Source organism: Tachypleus tridentatus, chromosome 7 (assembly GCF_004210375.1).
Source record: "Tachypleus tridentatus isolate NWPU-2018 chromosome 7, ASM421037v1, whole genome shotgun sequence".
Lineage (NCBI taxonomy): Eukaryota > Metazoa > Arthropoda > Merostomata > Xiphosura > Limulidae > Tachypleus > Tachypleus tridentatus.
This window is the reverse complement of record NC_134831.1, coordinates 164,257,074-164,272,164: the sequence shown is the minus strand read 5'-3', so window position 1 is coordinate 164,272,164 and position 15,091 is coordinate 164,257,074. Positions and strand designations below refer to the sequence as shown.

Here is a 15,091-nt window from a genome sequence, read left to right as displayed (position 1 = left end):
AAGTGTTTGTTTTTGAATTTTGCGCAAAGCTACATGTGGGCTATCTGCACATAAAACAAGTGATAACCAAACATTTCATACACTTTACTCTTCAGGTTACAGCATCACACATGATGAGAAGTGTGTGAACAAATTAAAGTTTTTCCTATTTTTATGCTCAGATTCTGTTGTTGATTTTTAATGCAATTTCTATGTTGGTGGTTTATGTTTTGGTAAAACTTTGAGTAATAAAAGAAATCATCACGAAATGTCTCCTTTATGTCCACCAGTTTGCTTTCAGTCATCTATCTTAATATGTGTCATTCACTGTGGTCAAATGTACGTGGTATTTGTTGTATAAATTAAAGTTTTAGATGATAAATATTCATCTGTGTATTCATTGTGGAATAATCAAACAACGTATGCCAATCTATCCATGTGAAACACCTATATGATTATTACACTTCTTACCTGTGGTGAAGATAATTTAAATGCTGAATTAAGTCATACTTTCATATTTTTATGTGAAAATAAATAATTGAATTTACTTGTCTTTTCTGTGTGAAGTTCCTTCTAACTTCATGTGAATCTGTCAAAATACTTTAAACAACAGAAAATATTAATTATGGCAAGAGTACCCACCAGATGATCAATGCTGATTTAATAAAGACCTGATAGTAGTATGTGTGCCATGAGAAAGGTTGGGTTAGTTTTAGAACTAATTTCCAAGGATGATACTTTCACTCACCCCACAAGCAGCTTGAATACATTGTAATTATTAGAGTTTGTTTTCTGATGTATTTTAACTACAGAATCTTATTCTTAACAAAATCTTGTAACTTCATACTGGTTGTTGTCAACTGGACTTAAGGTGCAAAAGTTAATATCTAAATGGTTACAAAAACTTGCATATAAGCTGTTTACTCAAATTATAGCTTAACATTTACAGAATGGAAAAAACTTTGGACATATTTGATTTGGTTACTAATTTCAAAGAAAACACTAAACACCTAATATTTTTTTTCATGGCTGATCTTCTAATTTTTACTAGTAATCTTATAATTTGTTTCATGCAACACGTTTCTTACACTAGTTCTTCTCCACTGTCAGAACAAACCTTAAACCTAATTGTGTTGAAAGTCTACCATCATTTTCTTCTTTCCTTTTGTTGCTAGAATAAATTTTAATTGTACTGACAATTTATCAAAGACACTCTTGAAGATGTTTTCTGGAGGATCAGCAGTGTGTTTGTGGACTTGCAATTTTAAAATCCAGGGTTTAATTCTCCCAGTTAACCAGAGCTTCACATGTGCTAAAACCATCTATAACACTATTGAAAGAACGTACACAGAAATTAAATTTTCAGTGAATTACAGTGTTTGTGGTCACTTAATTCAAACTGATGTTTAGTGATTAAATGTAATTTTTTCTTTTGTAACAAGATAAATTTATTTTATATTAATTAGCTCTTTTACATCAGTTATTTTTAATATCAACCATGAATTGATTACTTTGTTGTTTTTATTAGCTATTATGCAACCATTAGCAAAAAGGTTTGGGTTCGAATTTTATAACTTCAACAATTTATTTTAATTTTAATAAAAGCTGTAAGTGATTGGGTTTAATGTGTGAAATATATTTGAAATTCTTTATGTACTATAGAATAACTTTATATTTCAGGTAAGTAGATGAATTAAGTGAGGAAGTGTACTACTAATATATAGGTAAAAGTGTTCTAGACATAATCTTCAACAGATGCAAGACTTGGGGAAACATGGGTTGAGGTTATTCATAAAATTAGCCTTTGGAATTTCTTTTCAGTGTCTAGGTAAGTAATCTGTTTTAAAACATAATTTTCACATACAGCCAAACTAGATACATCTTTTGCAATTTGCTTTTTACATTCACTGACTGAATAGTTAGGGTTACACCTTTGGTTAGCCTCTTAATTGACTTTTAAGTGTTTGATGCAGAAAGTACCCAAAAATTGCAGCCAAATGCAACACTGACTAGGCATCTAACACTGAACTGTCATTGCTGATTAACTGTTAATTTTATTTGGCTAAAGTCTTCTGACTTTCACAAGTTGTTGGTTTGTCAGCTTATCTCTGCTGGACCATATAGTTGATCATGTTCACTCAGTACACTACAAACACATCATATACATATAGGACATGTACTACTTTTACGTATCATTCTGAAGAATGCACCATACAACAGTGGAGTGGTTTGTCAGATTACATACATCTAATTTCACATATGCAATACAATTTAAAACATATAAAAACATAAGATATACAATTACTAGAAATGTAAACTTCATTCAATTAAGGATCACTTCTTTTTCACAAGATTCATTTTATTTATTATACAAAATCTTTAAACATAACCCTGGTTTTGCATCTTCTATCAGAACAAATCAACATGGTTAATGTATCTGTGAATTCTAACAACTTTGATACAGCTGTGATTTTTAGTAGACTAAACTGTTGTAATCACTATGATACAGACATGTAAAGATAGCATCACATTTTAGGAACAAAAGGAAAATTAAACATAAAAGGTCTCATGATTCTGGTTCAATGTGTATTTTACACTAGTCATTGTTAGAATGAGAACAATGGCACAAAGAATACATTTCTAAAATTCTCTATAAACCTCACAAGTAATAAATCCAACTTTAATTTCTGAATTAACTAAAATACAGTTTCCTATTCAAACTTTGAAGAATGAAGTTACACTGAAACTGATGTAACCCATAGTTTCAGAACTGACCAGTTAATGTAGAAAATAACATGAGAAGGTTTATACTTCTGTAAACTTCAGCTATTAAAAATATGAAATGCTAACTTGAAAGTGTATTAATCTAATTAATGACAAAAAAAAAGATAAAGAAATATCATTCAATAGGAGTTGTTCCTGTCTAGTGGGCATGCTTATGTCACAATCCTTGTATAGAGACAGAGCTGAAGTATTCTGAAGGACAGAAGTCATCAGAGTTCAATGAATGTCATTGTTTGGATAACCTTTCAAAAGCTCAAAACAGATATTGTATTTTTCTAGGATTAAAATCATTGTACTCTTAACAGATTTGTGATATGCATTGAAAAAATCTTAATACCACCAATAACACATGAAACCTCTCTTTGTTTTCCTGCATGTTTTCAGTTGTTTAAAATCTCTTTGTATTATTTACAAAAATGGAAAATGAAACCCAACCTTCCCAGAATGGATACATTATTTTAAGAATATTCACAGATGAAATATATGATTACATGGCTAACTTCAAAGTTATATACATTGTATATATACCATAACCAATTCAGACAGAAACTTCTGGCATTTTCCATCTGATACTAACAACCAACAAACACTATCCTGAAACCCCAAAAGTAACATGGAATTTACATTAATTATCAGCTATAATACACTGGGCAGTTTATGCTGGTTGCATCATTCCTATAATAGGACTGAATATTTCCATTTTTCTCCTTTTGTCACTTTCCCTCCTACATAGTAATATGATTAATAGTCTTCCTGTATACACATCATTAACTTGAAGATGCATAATTCATTGTAACTACTAGCATCAGGAACATAATTACGCATACCTTCAAGAAAATGATGTCCATACAGTGGTATACACTCCTTTTTTGGGTCATTAACTATTACTAATTATTGTTTTCAAACTTAAAATACTAGGATAATTTACAATATTTTTGGGGGGTCAGGGAAGGTTGTGAAATATAGAAAGATAAAAAGGGGGGTTAATATAAGTTGAACTTATACTTTTGAGTTATAATGTCAAAAAGAAAAAAAAAACAGTTGAAAAGGATACTGTTTATTCAAGTCACAATTTATGCAGATGAGGAGTGAATACCATATCACATTTATAAAAATCTCTAACAACCTATAGAAAGCTCATAATACTGTCATCAATTATGTACAATTTTGATAATCAGAAAATGCTGAAGAAGCCATGAGAGATTATATGGTTCATAAAATTATATGTAACAAAGTTCAGTTTTTGATAGCCAATTTACTGAAATGTTCATTTTGTTTTTCTTGTTTTCACTACTAAAAAGTATGATTTTGTAAAATTTTTTAATGGCTGTTGTTTCTCCAGCATTCCTGTCTATCTAATATTTCAACATGAAATGTGTATACACATTCAGGTATATCGCACATATGATTTTATTCCCGTTTTTTAACACTGTGTTTCTACTGTTTTTATTGTTTGGTGAGCTTTTCTGTGGACTTCTTTGTTAAGATGGATCAAATTGTCATATAAAATAGGACTTTTTTTTTTTTTCCTTCGCTAAGGTCAACAAACACATCATAGCAATTTACCTGGGACATGAAGCTACTTTAAATTGTACAGTTGAGGTCACTCAGTGACTTCTCCCTGGCAAAGTATTGTAATCACTGAGTATTTGAAAAATGTAACCTTGTCATGAAAGAATGATAAGAATACTGTATTCAATGTCCAGGTTTTCAAAAAAACCTAAAATCTACAATACTGGAAGAAACAAGCCAGTAGTATCTATGTGTTCTGCAAAGAATGTTGCTTTCATTCATTAGAATGTTTAATATTTGTTTCTATTTTGTTAACAGAAAGAACTGAAGAAACAACGCATTTCAATCATTAAAAGTAATACAACAAGAAGAAAGGTACATTTATTACTAGTATGGTTTGTATTCCTCATCTATGTAAATATTGCTTTGATAAGTTAATATCAATCAAACTGTGTCATTTTTACCAAAATATTCACTAATGATAACATTACAAGCTTCACCCAGATGTTGTAGTTTGGAGATGATGTTTCAAACCACTAGCATAAATTAATATTAATTTCAGATCAGAGTGAGCAACTAACTTAGATTAAAATTAAAAATCGACCGAGTAACTAATAAAGCTCATTAAATATATTTTTTACTCCCATTGTAACTTATAAAGATTAGAATGTATATGACCACATATCCGTGTCAGCCTGATAATGAACCATGTTATGTGTAGTAGTGGTTTGAGGTCAGTTTTGGTCTGTCTCAACCTGCATAAAACTGAACAACTCTGAGTCTCTTCTGCAAGAAAGGTGGTGCTATACTAGATGTGTGTACCATCAGTCAGTGTAAAAGTAACAGCTGAAAGTGTGATTAATACCATAATTGGACTCCTTAACAAAATCAGTGCCACAGCATGATAAACACACTCCAAACCTTCCAAGTGACAGAGTAAATATGTTTACATATCAGTCATTATCTCTGAGATTTTGAATCAGTGTACAAACACTTTATGGATAGTGATTTATAGGCCTTTAAAGTACATTTAGAAAAGAATATTCTCCTGCAATAAATAGTTTATTTTGTACCTGAAAAGGTCATTTGTAGACAACAAGCTTTTTATTATCAAGAATTTGCATTAATACCTTAAAGTTGTCTTTTATAAACAGTGTCTTTCTTCTGTCAACAATTAATTTTTAACATGAAAAGATGGTATTTGACAAGTGGGTCTTCCTGTCATCATTTTGTTTCTAGGTCATCAGTGTTATTGAGGTATGTCTCATCATCTGTTAACTTCAATGTAATAATTTTTTTTTTAAACTAAAGTTTGTAAGTTTGGTGAAATGTTCAGACGTTTCTAATGAAACTAATGTTCAGCTTAAAATTACTGATTGAATCAATGACTTTGTTAGCTAACAGAATTAATAATAAATGTGAATTACAAAAAAACATCATCAGTATTGAAATTAATTTCACTAATTACTTCTAGTGTTTATCTTACATAGAAAAGTGATTTCATATATTTGCTTTTATCATTTCTTTATGTTGAGTGTTGCGACAGTTGGAAACATCAATTTAGTCAATATGATGCAATATGTGAACCTCCACTGGTAGAGAACAGTAATACGTTGGTTTTAGAGGGTTCATTTGCACAATGATTCAAGTGTAGAATAAACTTTTCAAGAAGTTACAGTGTAGACATAAATCTCAACTTAAACTACTTGTAACTTGTCAAACCTTTCAAATTCTTCTACAATAGCATTAAAGAAGTGAGCTTGGAAGATTGCTGCTGCTGAAAATACATTTATCCAATGTACAACCACAGAACTCTAAACGAATCATATGACAAAGTTGACGATTGTCTTCAAAAAATAAAAACTAATCTGTAATAATATTAATATTAATAATATACTAAGCCACTTAGTTTGCAACTTGCATGATTTCAGCTTAAATAAATGAAATTATTAAATGTAAAATGCATATACCAAAGACTGCTATTCCTAGTTGAACAATAAGGCTGTACTAGTTATGAGAACATGTTCTTGATTGGTTTATGGTTTGCTTCACTCACTCACACACAAAACATATATGTATATATTTGGAAATTATACACCTTGAAACTTAAGTATAAGCTGGTAGGATATTGTATCTGTTCAATAACTATTAGTAGTAAAGTTGTCTACTTATCATTATATGTTTTTTCTGTTAAGACAACCTTAAAAGTAATCAATTCATTTTCAAGAAAAACATTTTTTGTGGTTTAAAAGCTTTCTAGAAGTTACACCTAAAATATGTTAAACTTGTATAAACTTAGGAAAAAAATGTTTTATTTCTTAAAATGAAAATATGAAGTTGAAAAATATGATGTGAAGGAGACATTAGTATTTTGCATATTGTAAAGTTAGCTGATCCACTAGGAAGATTTTGTCACATGCATTCACTAGAGAAAAACGTAGGACGTGTCCCTCTCCAGTCATTACCACCACCATCATAGAAGTGTGGTTCATCTGTAGATTCTATCTAGAACTGAAATATCTGAAAGAGAGTATATGATTCTGTAACATTAACAGTAGATTAATCAAAGTTTCTTGTTCATAAAATTACAGCTTGAAAGAAACTTAAACAAGATAGAGATATATTAACAAGAAATGTAGATTATAAGGTATGTATACACGTAGTTAATGCCAGCTTTATGTCTTTAACAGTTCTACAGAAATTAATAAAGACACCAATAATATCTAATTATAAAGAACTAATATTTGACAGTATATCAAAAAGTATACCTTCAAAATGGAGAAAAGTTCATGTATGAAATTATATTGATATTAAATTTTTGCATTGACAAGAATGTATTTTGGAAATTTCTTTTTGTTATGAATATTGGGTAAAGAGATATGTTGTTTCAAAACTTGTTTCTAATACATTGGATAATTAAGGGAGTAAGATATTACGTTTTTATACAAATATTAGGCTAGGTAATGTATACAAATTTGACAGCCCCCTGGATGTGGATTCCTGTACATGGTTAGGGGATCTCCCAAGGTAGGTTCTGTTCTTTCAGTTTACCTCCTCTGGGATCTAAACATCCACTCACATGTTTGCTGTGCATGGTGACCCGTGAAGGGGAGAAGAGGATCCTGATGGTTAAGGGGTCCAACTTTAACACACCACTTTAGCCTTGAATTCCTGCAGACGGGTGGCCCCCTAGGGCCAATCAGCTGGTCCACTTGGGCTAGGGTCAGCCAAGTACCAGTGTTGGATGTTCTCAACAGGTGTTGTGGACATTGTATCTGATGCTGATGTTTGAGTATAGTGCTCACAAAACCCTGGCATTGCTGCAGTGTCCTTGTTTGGTAGTGGGCACCAAAATATTCCTTTTTTATTATAGATCCTCCAAATAAAAACAAATGAAATAGTGAAAAGCAGTCCATATGTAAACGACCACATCTTTAAGATTTTAAGCAGCAATATTTAACATCTGTAACACCTATTGTACCTCATTTTCTTATATTACATTCTCTTTCAGAAAAACCTTTAGGGCAGATGTCTCCCTTTTTATTCAGAACAGACTAGAGGGATTTGCTGGCTCTCCAAATTTTGGAAAGAAGCTCTGCTCTGGTGACATATTGGTGGAAACATTCACATCCAAATACAGTAAACTCCTCTTACATTCAAAGGTGATTGGGGATATACCCATTGAGGTTATGCCCCACCCTACTTTGAATTCATTATGAGGAGTTACTGTTGAGAGGGATTCAAAGAACATCCCCGAGTCAGAGATTCTCGCCGGTTTCTCCACCCAAGACATTTCTGCAGTGAGGCGTATCTCCACTCACAAAGACAGAATTATGATGCTGATCAATGTCCTCATTTTAACATTTACATCACTGTGTCCACCTGCCACCATCAAGGCAAGTTATCTTAACTGCAAGGTATGACCATATATTCCAAACCCTCTCAGATGTTTCCAGTGTGAGTGGTTCAGTCACTTGAAGACATCATGTCATGATTCCTTGATGTGTGCTCATTGCGGTGGCAAGGACCACAATCCCTATGAGTGTTAAATGGGCCCTCATTGCATCAATTGCAATGGCTTTCACCCATCCTACTTTTGTTCTTGCTCTAAATGGTTGGAAGAAAAAGAGATGCAGCATTTGAAGACGATTCAGAACATTACTTACCCTGAGGCTTGTAGGTTGCTGTCCACCACTTCATCTCGGACGTATGCTGCTGCACTTCATTCTGCTACTACAGCGTGAGCGCAGACAGATCTCTCTGTGCCTTCAAAAGGATCATTCTCAAACCACATGAAATGTCTTTTGACCTCAATGGTTAAAAAAGTTGATCAATCCAATTGTTTTAACGAGCTGTCTCTGTAAGACCTGAGAGATGATGGTTAATGCTTGCTTTGTTTGGTTTCTCAAATCAAACAACCTCCTCTCGCCCACCCAGTGTGGGTTCTGACGACAACACTCTACCATGAACCATTTGATTCGATTTGAAACGTCAATCAGTGAAGCCTTTCTCAAATGACAACATCTTGTATCAATATTCTTTGGCCTTGAGAAGGCTTATGATACTACATGGAGGTATGGCATTTTTAAACCTCCATTTATATGGGTTAGGTGGCCATTTGCCCATTTTTATTAAAACATTTTAATGGACAGGTGATTCCAACTCTTTGTGGTTCAACACATTTCCATTCTTTTCTACAGGAACTTGTAGCCCCTGAGGGCTGTGTTTTGAGTGTCACACTTTTCAATATAAAGATTAATGCCATCACTGAATAACTGTTGCAAACGGGCTTTACGTTGACGACTTTCACATCTCATGTCAGTCGTTGAACATGAGGTACATTAAGCAACAGCTACAGAGTGCTCTCAATTAAGAATCACAGCCCATGTAGTTCGATTTGAAATTAGAAAACGACCGTGACATCAAGTAACTTGAAACCAGGGCTAGAAAGGCCAACTTTAGGTGACTAACGCTCATGTTTGAATTTACCCGTTAGTCGTCCTGGTGAGTTATGATAATTACAATTATGCTATAACTTGTATTACTGTAGTTTCTCTATTACTGCTGTAAACTAGATTATTAAGATTGGATTTAATGCTGTTTATGTTTTTAATTCAAAAAATTAAACTTTTATTTTATCTTAATTTATTTTTACAAATTTTGATAATTTTACTTTAATTTTAAATTTTTACCGGATGTTTGACGCAGATAGCTTAGTTGCTTTGCGCCATAAAACACCAAACCAACCAACCAAATTTGACACGTATCTTTATTAACGATGTAATATTGAAAAGTGAGAACACAGCACGAATTATTCAGTACGCATGCTCTGCTACACAGTAACACGAGTATATAGTTTTACTGAGTTATATTGCTGTTTTTAGAGTATTTCTTCGACATGAATATTTGCGGCAAAAAAATCTCTCTACACAATAATAGTGCAAACATTGTATTCTACACCCTGAAATTTGCATAGTTTTGTTTAAAAGCCACATTGAATATTTTCAGTAATTTAGAAAATAACATATAAAAACTAAACAAAAATACGATTTTGAACAATTTTCACTTTAAGGGATTTTTTTATATACAGTATATTTTAGTTTTAATTACCTCCCCTTCCCCGCCAGTGGTACAGCGGTACTACAGATTTACTATAATAAACACCGGGTTTCGACACCCACAAGGCCCGGCATGGGCAGGGGGGTTAAGGCGTTCGGCTCGTAATCTGAGGGTCGCGAGTTCGAATCCCTGTCGCACCAAACATGCTCGCCTTTTCAGCCGTGAAAGCATTATAACGTGATGGTCAATCATACTATTCGTTGGTAAAAGAGTAGTCCAAGAGTTGGCGGTGGGTGGTGATGATTAGCTGCCTTCCTTCTAGTCTAGTTCCTTCAGTGTAAAATTAGGGACGACTAGCGCAGATAGCCCTCGCATAGCTTTGCGCGAAATTAAAAAACAAACGATACCCATGGTGGGCAGAGCATAGATAGCCCATTGTGTAGCTTTGTGTTTATTTCAAACAAAGTTTAATTCATAAATAATATCTTTTGTTTGTTAATTTTTACGACAACTACAACAGCAGTAAGTCTGCAGACTAGATACCGGGTTTCGACATCCAAGTTAGACAAAGCACAAATAGCCCATTGTGTAGCTTTGTGCTTAATTCCAAACAAACAACTATGCACAAAGAGAAATATTTTGTAATTATAGTATGTATGTTATAAAAATTGATATGGGTGTGAAGTTTTGTCAGTTGGTAGAAATCGGCCAGTACTTAGCATATAGTAGATTTGCAGTTCGATGTTCACGTCTTGTTGCCGAAAAAAAACAAAATCTCTCTCTGTACTCTGGCACCGTGGGGGTTTGTTAAGAACTAGTAGTATGTTTTATTGACTCGTGGTGGTAGAACTCCAACAAAAGAAGCATTTATTACCTTACTTTAATTCACATAAAAAAGTCCGTTCATATGCGCGCGTGAGAAAGTAATGAAGTATCAAAAATTCGTTATATTGGTGAAGTTTCAGTCTTTAGCTAGTTTTCGATACACAGTCCTAGTGTGACACAAGTGTTAAAAATTGTTTGTTACAGTTTAAGAATTTTGTTGCCTCTAATTTTGAACCAATAAACCACCAGGAAGGCGCCTTAACAAGAAAGTTAATAGCAAACATCGCCACCTCTCGGCTGTTCTTGTTGAATCGATTGCCACTCTTTTTTTTATTCCCATGGACTACAAGCGTGAAGCGCGATTTTTTCGGCAAAAGACCAAGAACCGATAACCTTTGGATTTACTGGCCGATCACGCTAATCAATAAGCCTCGCCCGGTTCGTGTTCTAAGATAAAGCGAGTGCAGACAAAAGAAAATAGAACAATTCATCTACACCTAACAAATAAAAAAAGGATTCTCGTGATACTTAAGTTTTGCGTGCAATATCAATAGGTTAATTAAAACGTGAGAAAGGAAAATCTAATTGCAGCAGTGGATTATTTTCTCTTTTATAAAACAAACTACAAACGCGTGCTTGAATCAATAACTTGAGGTAATGCAACATGTTGTGTCACCTCTAACTAGTTACAAAACTGTTAACTTTCAAACTGTGTGGCAAGCAAACGTGCGAGTCTTATTTGAATTAATCTAAAATTTTAGGTAATTTGAAAAATGAATACGTGTTAAAAATCACATTGCGCTTATAAAAACAAAAGAGTATAAGATAATTCTTAACTCAAGTAATTTGTATTTACAATTAAGCATAGTCAATTCATTGGGAAAGTGCTGCAAAATGAAGTATTTTCAGTTATCAGTAAAATGGTAAAAGTACGTAAGATTTTGTGACTTCTGAACAGTTAATTAAATAACTGTGGTATGCTGGTATATGTTAGTTTAACAGATAACAGTCAATAAGTAGCTAGATTCCTTTCACGATAATTATATCTTGTATTTGGGTCATTCACCTAAAGTGTCACGTGTCTTTTTACATGGGAAAGATTTCTGTGTAATCGTATATAGTACGTGCAGGTCATTCCAACATATGGCTTCCTTTATTTTTCCATGGATATAACCAAAAGCTACGTAGTTTTGTTTCGGGTATACAACGCAGTACTTTCTCAGGAACAAGGTAAACAGATTGTTAAAACTTGTTTCTTGAAACATACAGGTCTTTTGGCAGTGCACTTTTTAAATTGTTTTTGTGACTTGAATAATTTTTTTTCTCATTTTTGTTATAGCTTGTTCTAATATTTTTTCAGGCTCATTTAAAGACGCCAAATTCACATTTGGCTCGTGATACATTTTCCCTGAATTTGTTTATTTGTTTTTTGAATTTCACGCAAATCTACACGAAAGCTTTCTATACTAGCCATCCCTAATTTAACAGGATGAAACTAAAGGGAAGGCAGATAGTCATCACCACCCACCGCCAACTCTTGGGCTTCTTTTTTATCAACGAAAGGGCGAGCATGTTTAGTGTAACGGAGGTTCGAACCCGCGAATTACACGTCGAGCGCCATAACCACCTAGCCATGCCGGTCCTATTTCTGCAAGACCGTCTGGTATTTGTGAAACCTACCAAAATCGGTAAATCTAAGAATATTTTGGTATTATTAAAACTGGGGCTCAAATTTGGAGAGAAAAAATAAGGAAATCTTCCTTTGTGTTATATATAAGTTTATAATTATTGACACTTTATAATGCAATTATTAATAGTTTATCTTTAGACTATCGACATTAATGACTCCCCCATTAATTTTTAATACATAGCTTTAGTAAAACGTTGTTATATACTATATTTTTAATATTTCATTCATTTTTTTTGCTACAGAACAGTGACACAATACCTACCAAGTTCATGAAAATTAAGAATCTAGAAATTTCGTACAGTATATAGAAATAAGAACAAACTAAATACCAGAATCAGTGTACCTTTCGAAAGCGCTCGGGTTATAGGGTTTTTATTTTATTTAGTTCAGCATAAGTAACTCATACATAGTTAGTACGTCCATTCCTCAGTGATCGAGCTAATATACATTTATTTTTGAGTTAGTCACATGTACTGTTGGTTATGAAATTTCGGTTTAAAGTTGTTTGTGAAGTTAGGCCAACAAGAAACATACAATCTGTCTTTTAATAAACTTCGTGGAAAAAAACACGTTACAACAGTTACATAGATTGGACTTGGCAGCATTACTTTTTACCAGAAGAACCTACCTGATGACAGAACATGTTAAATTAAAAGGTTTAACTTTTGTGTTTTTTAATTCATTGGCCAATTCTAAATATACCCAATACTAACAGTTAAGTCAACATTTTCAACTTTACTTCAAATATAGTGCGATATTTTTAGTTTCTCACTAACTATGGTTTTCTTTCGTTTGTTATCGTTTATTTATAAAACTTTAATGTTATTAAAATTATTTTTAAACGTAAGGACTAGTTAAGAAAAGACACTAGGCGTTTATTGTACATACATGTTTACCAGTTCTAAATTAAAATTGTCAAATATTTTGTCATATCAATAAAATATTTAAATAAGATAAAATGAATACACTTCTCATTAAAAAATCACAGAGTTTTAAAATTTTAAACTCTATTTCAATTCATATTCATCTTTACTTGTAATTCATGCCACAGAGTGAACATTAAAATTAAATAGTTATGGTGGCGGTAAGAATCATGTGATCTCTTAAATATATTAAGTCTTACGTAAAGGCGATAGCGTAACAAATGAGGCATACGAGGCGCGGCTATTGTAAGTTACTCACTGAGTCTGTGTTTGTATTTTTTTGTATAGCAAAGCCACATGGGGCTATTTGCTGGGTCCACCGAGGGGAATCGAATCCCTGATTTTGGCATCGTAAATCCGTAGAGTTACTGCTGTATAAGTGGGGGACTCCATTATCTTTACAAGTATGAAAAAGTCTCTAATGTTTCTTAGCGCAGTTCATCATAGTTCATAACAAAGGTGATATGCGCATCTCTCAGACACCGCGAAAATGGCTTTTCACATGCATCATGGTAGATTCTTTAATATTGGATATAATGAATTGTAAATGCTTAGAATAATAAGATTCTGGACGCGAGGTTGAGGTCGCCGAATTTATGTGCCGCAGAGGGCGCCATCAAATATAAGTATGGTCCTGTAACGACTTTTTCAGATAAATAATTATAAACTAAATAGAAATGTGTTTATTTATTACGCCGATTCAAAACGAAAATTGCTATTGCTTCATTTATTGCTTGTTTGTTTGATTTTCACGGCTGCTCAGTGACAGGTTAAATTAGGAAAACAAAGCAGAGAAGGAGGGAACACGGCACCCTGTGATTTGCCCTTCTTAGGTGACTTACAACGCTAAAATTTGTGGTTCGTTCCCCATGGTGTACGCAGAAGATGGTCTAATTTTTTTGTAATCAAATAGTCATACGTTACTCTAGAAGAAATAAAGATGTAGAAAGTTTAAAAAAACATAAGCGTTAAACACTTAACACTTTCCACTGACTTTTAACAATTTTTATGGATCTAGAACGCCACAGTTTAATTTGACAAAGAAAAGTCCGATGACAATCGTCCTGAACAGAAAAATCGATGTTAGCATTATTCCGTGACTGCGCGTTGCTCCGAAGCACTTAGAACCTTGTAAACAATTAATAGCAAAGGGTTTTTCATGGAAACCTTTAGATTAATTTTATAGGGAGCATCCAATTATTTATTACCAAATAAAACGTATTACTGGTGTTTTCAGAGTGAGGACTGTACGTACCCAATATGTCAAAACATGACATTGTTCAGTTGTCCAAATGGCGTTGGCTGCAAGGGAAAAATATGCTAGAAGTTCGCTGACAATCATATTATAAGACAAGATTACATGCCCTTGTCAGTCTTCACAGATTACATGTCCTTGTCAGTCTTCACAGCTTTTCTTGTGTTTGTTTTGACTTTATCACTTTTGTCTGTTTCCACTTCACTAACATTCTCTTCTGTATTTATACTTCACTATTATTTTTTAATGTATCATCATGTTCACTGCTAATCTTGTCTTTATTTTCACTTCACTAACATTCTTTTCTAGCTTTACTTAACTTTAATACTTAAGTGTAGTACATATGTTCTTACTTTAGATTAAAAGAAAACAAACCGGTCCTACACATTTATACAACCAGCCCTCTTCTCCTGGACGCCCTGTGCTCGAATCGACCACGTGTCCTGACCACTATTTTAAGAGTAGTTCTATCTTTTACAATGGTTTCTTAAAGCCTAGTCTACCCTCTTTAACTCAAGTCAGAAACTGTACGACAAAGACGCTCCTCAGACAGTCAATGACCTC

The 15,091-nt window shown here is 33.2% G+C and overlaps 2 long non-coding RNA genes across 5 annotated transcripts in view; one reads left to right on the top strand and one right to left on the bottom strand.

The window, feature by feature from the left end:
- Positions 1-2,320: 2,320 nt before the first annotated feature.
- Positions 2,321-15,089, bottom strand: LOC143257094 (uncharacterized). Its single transcript, XR_013031682.1, has 2 exons — positions 14,528-15,089; positions 2,321-6,795 (listed from the first exon to the last, which is right to left on the bottom strand). It is a non-coding gene; the product is annotated as an uncharacterized LOC143257094 (long non-coding RNA).
- Positions 11,687-15,091, top strand: part of LOC143257093 (uncharacterized) — a 44,000-nt gene continuing 40,595 nt past the window's right edge. For 2 of the 4 annotated variants that reach the window (XR_013031681.1, XR_013031680.1), the window contains exons 1-2: positions 11,687-11,889; positions 12,148-12,347. This is a non-coding gene — a long non-coding RNA (uncharacterized LOC143257093). The remainder of the gene's footprint in view (positions 11,890-12,147; positions 12,348-15,091) is intronic. The other 2 variants (XR_013031678.1, XR_013031679.1) reach the window with 2 other exon arrangements.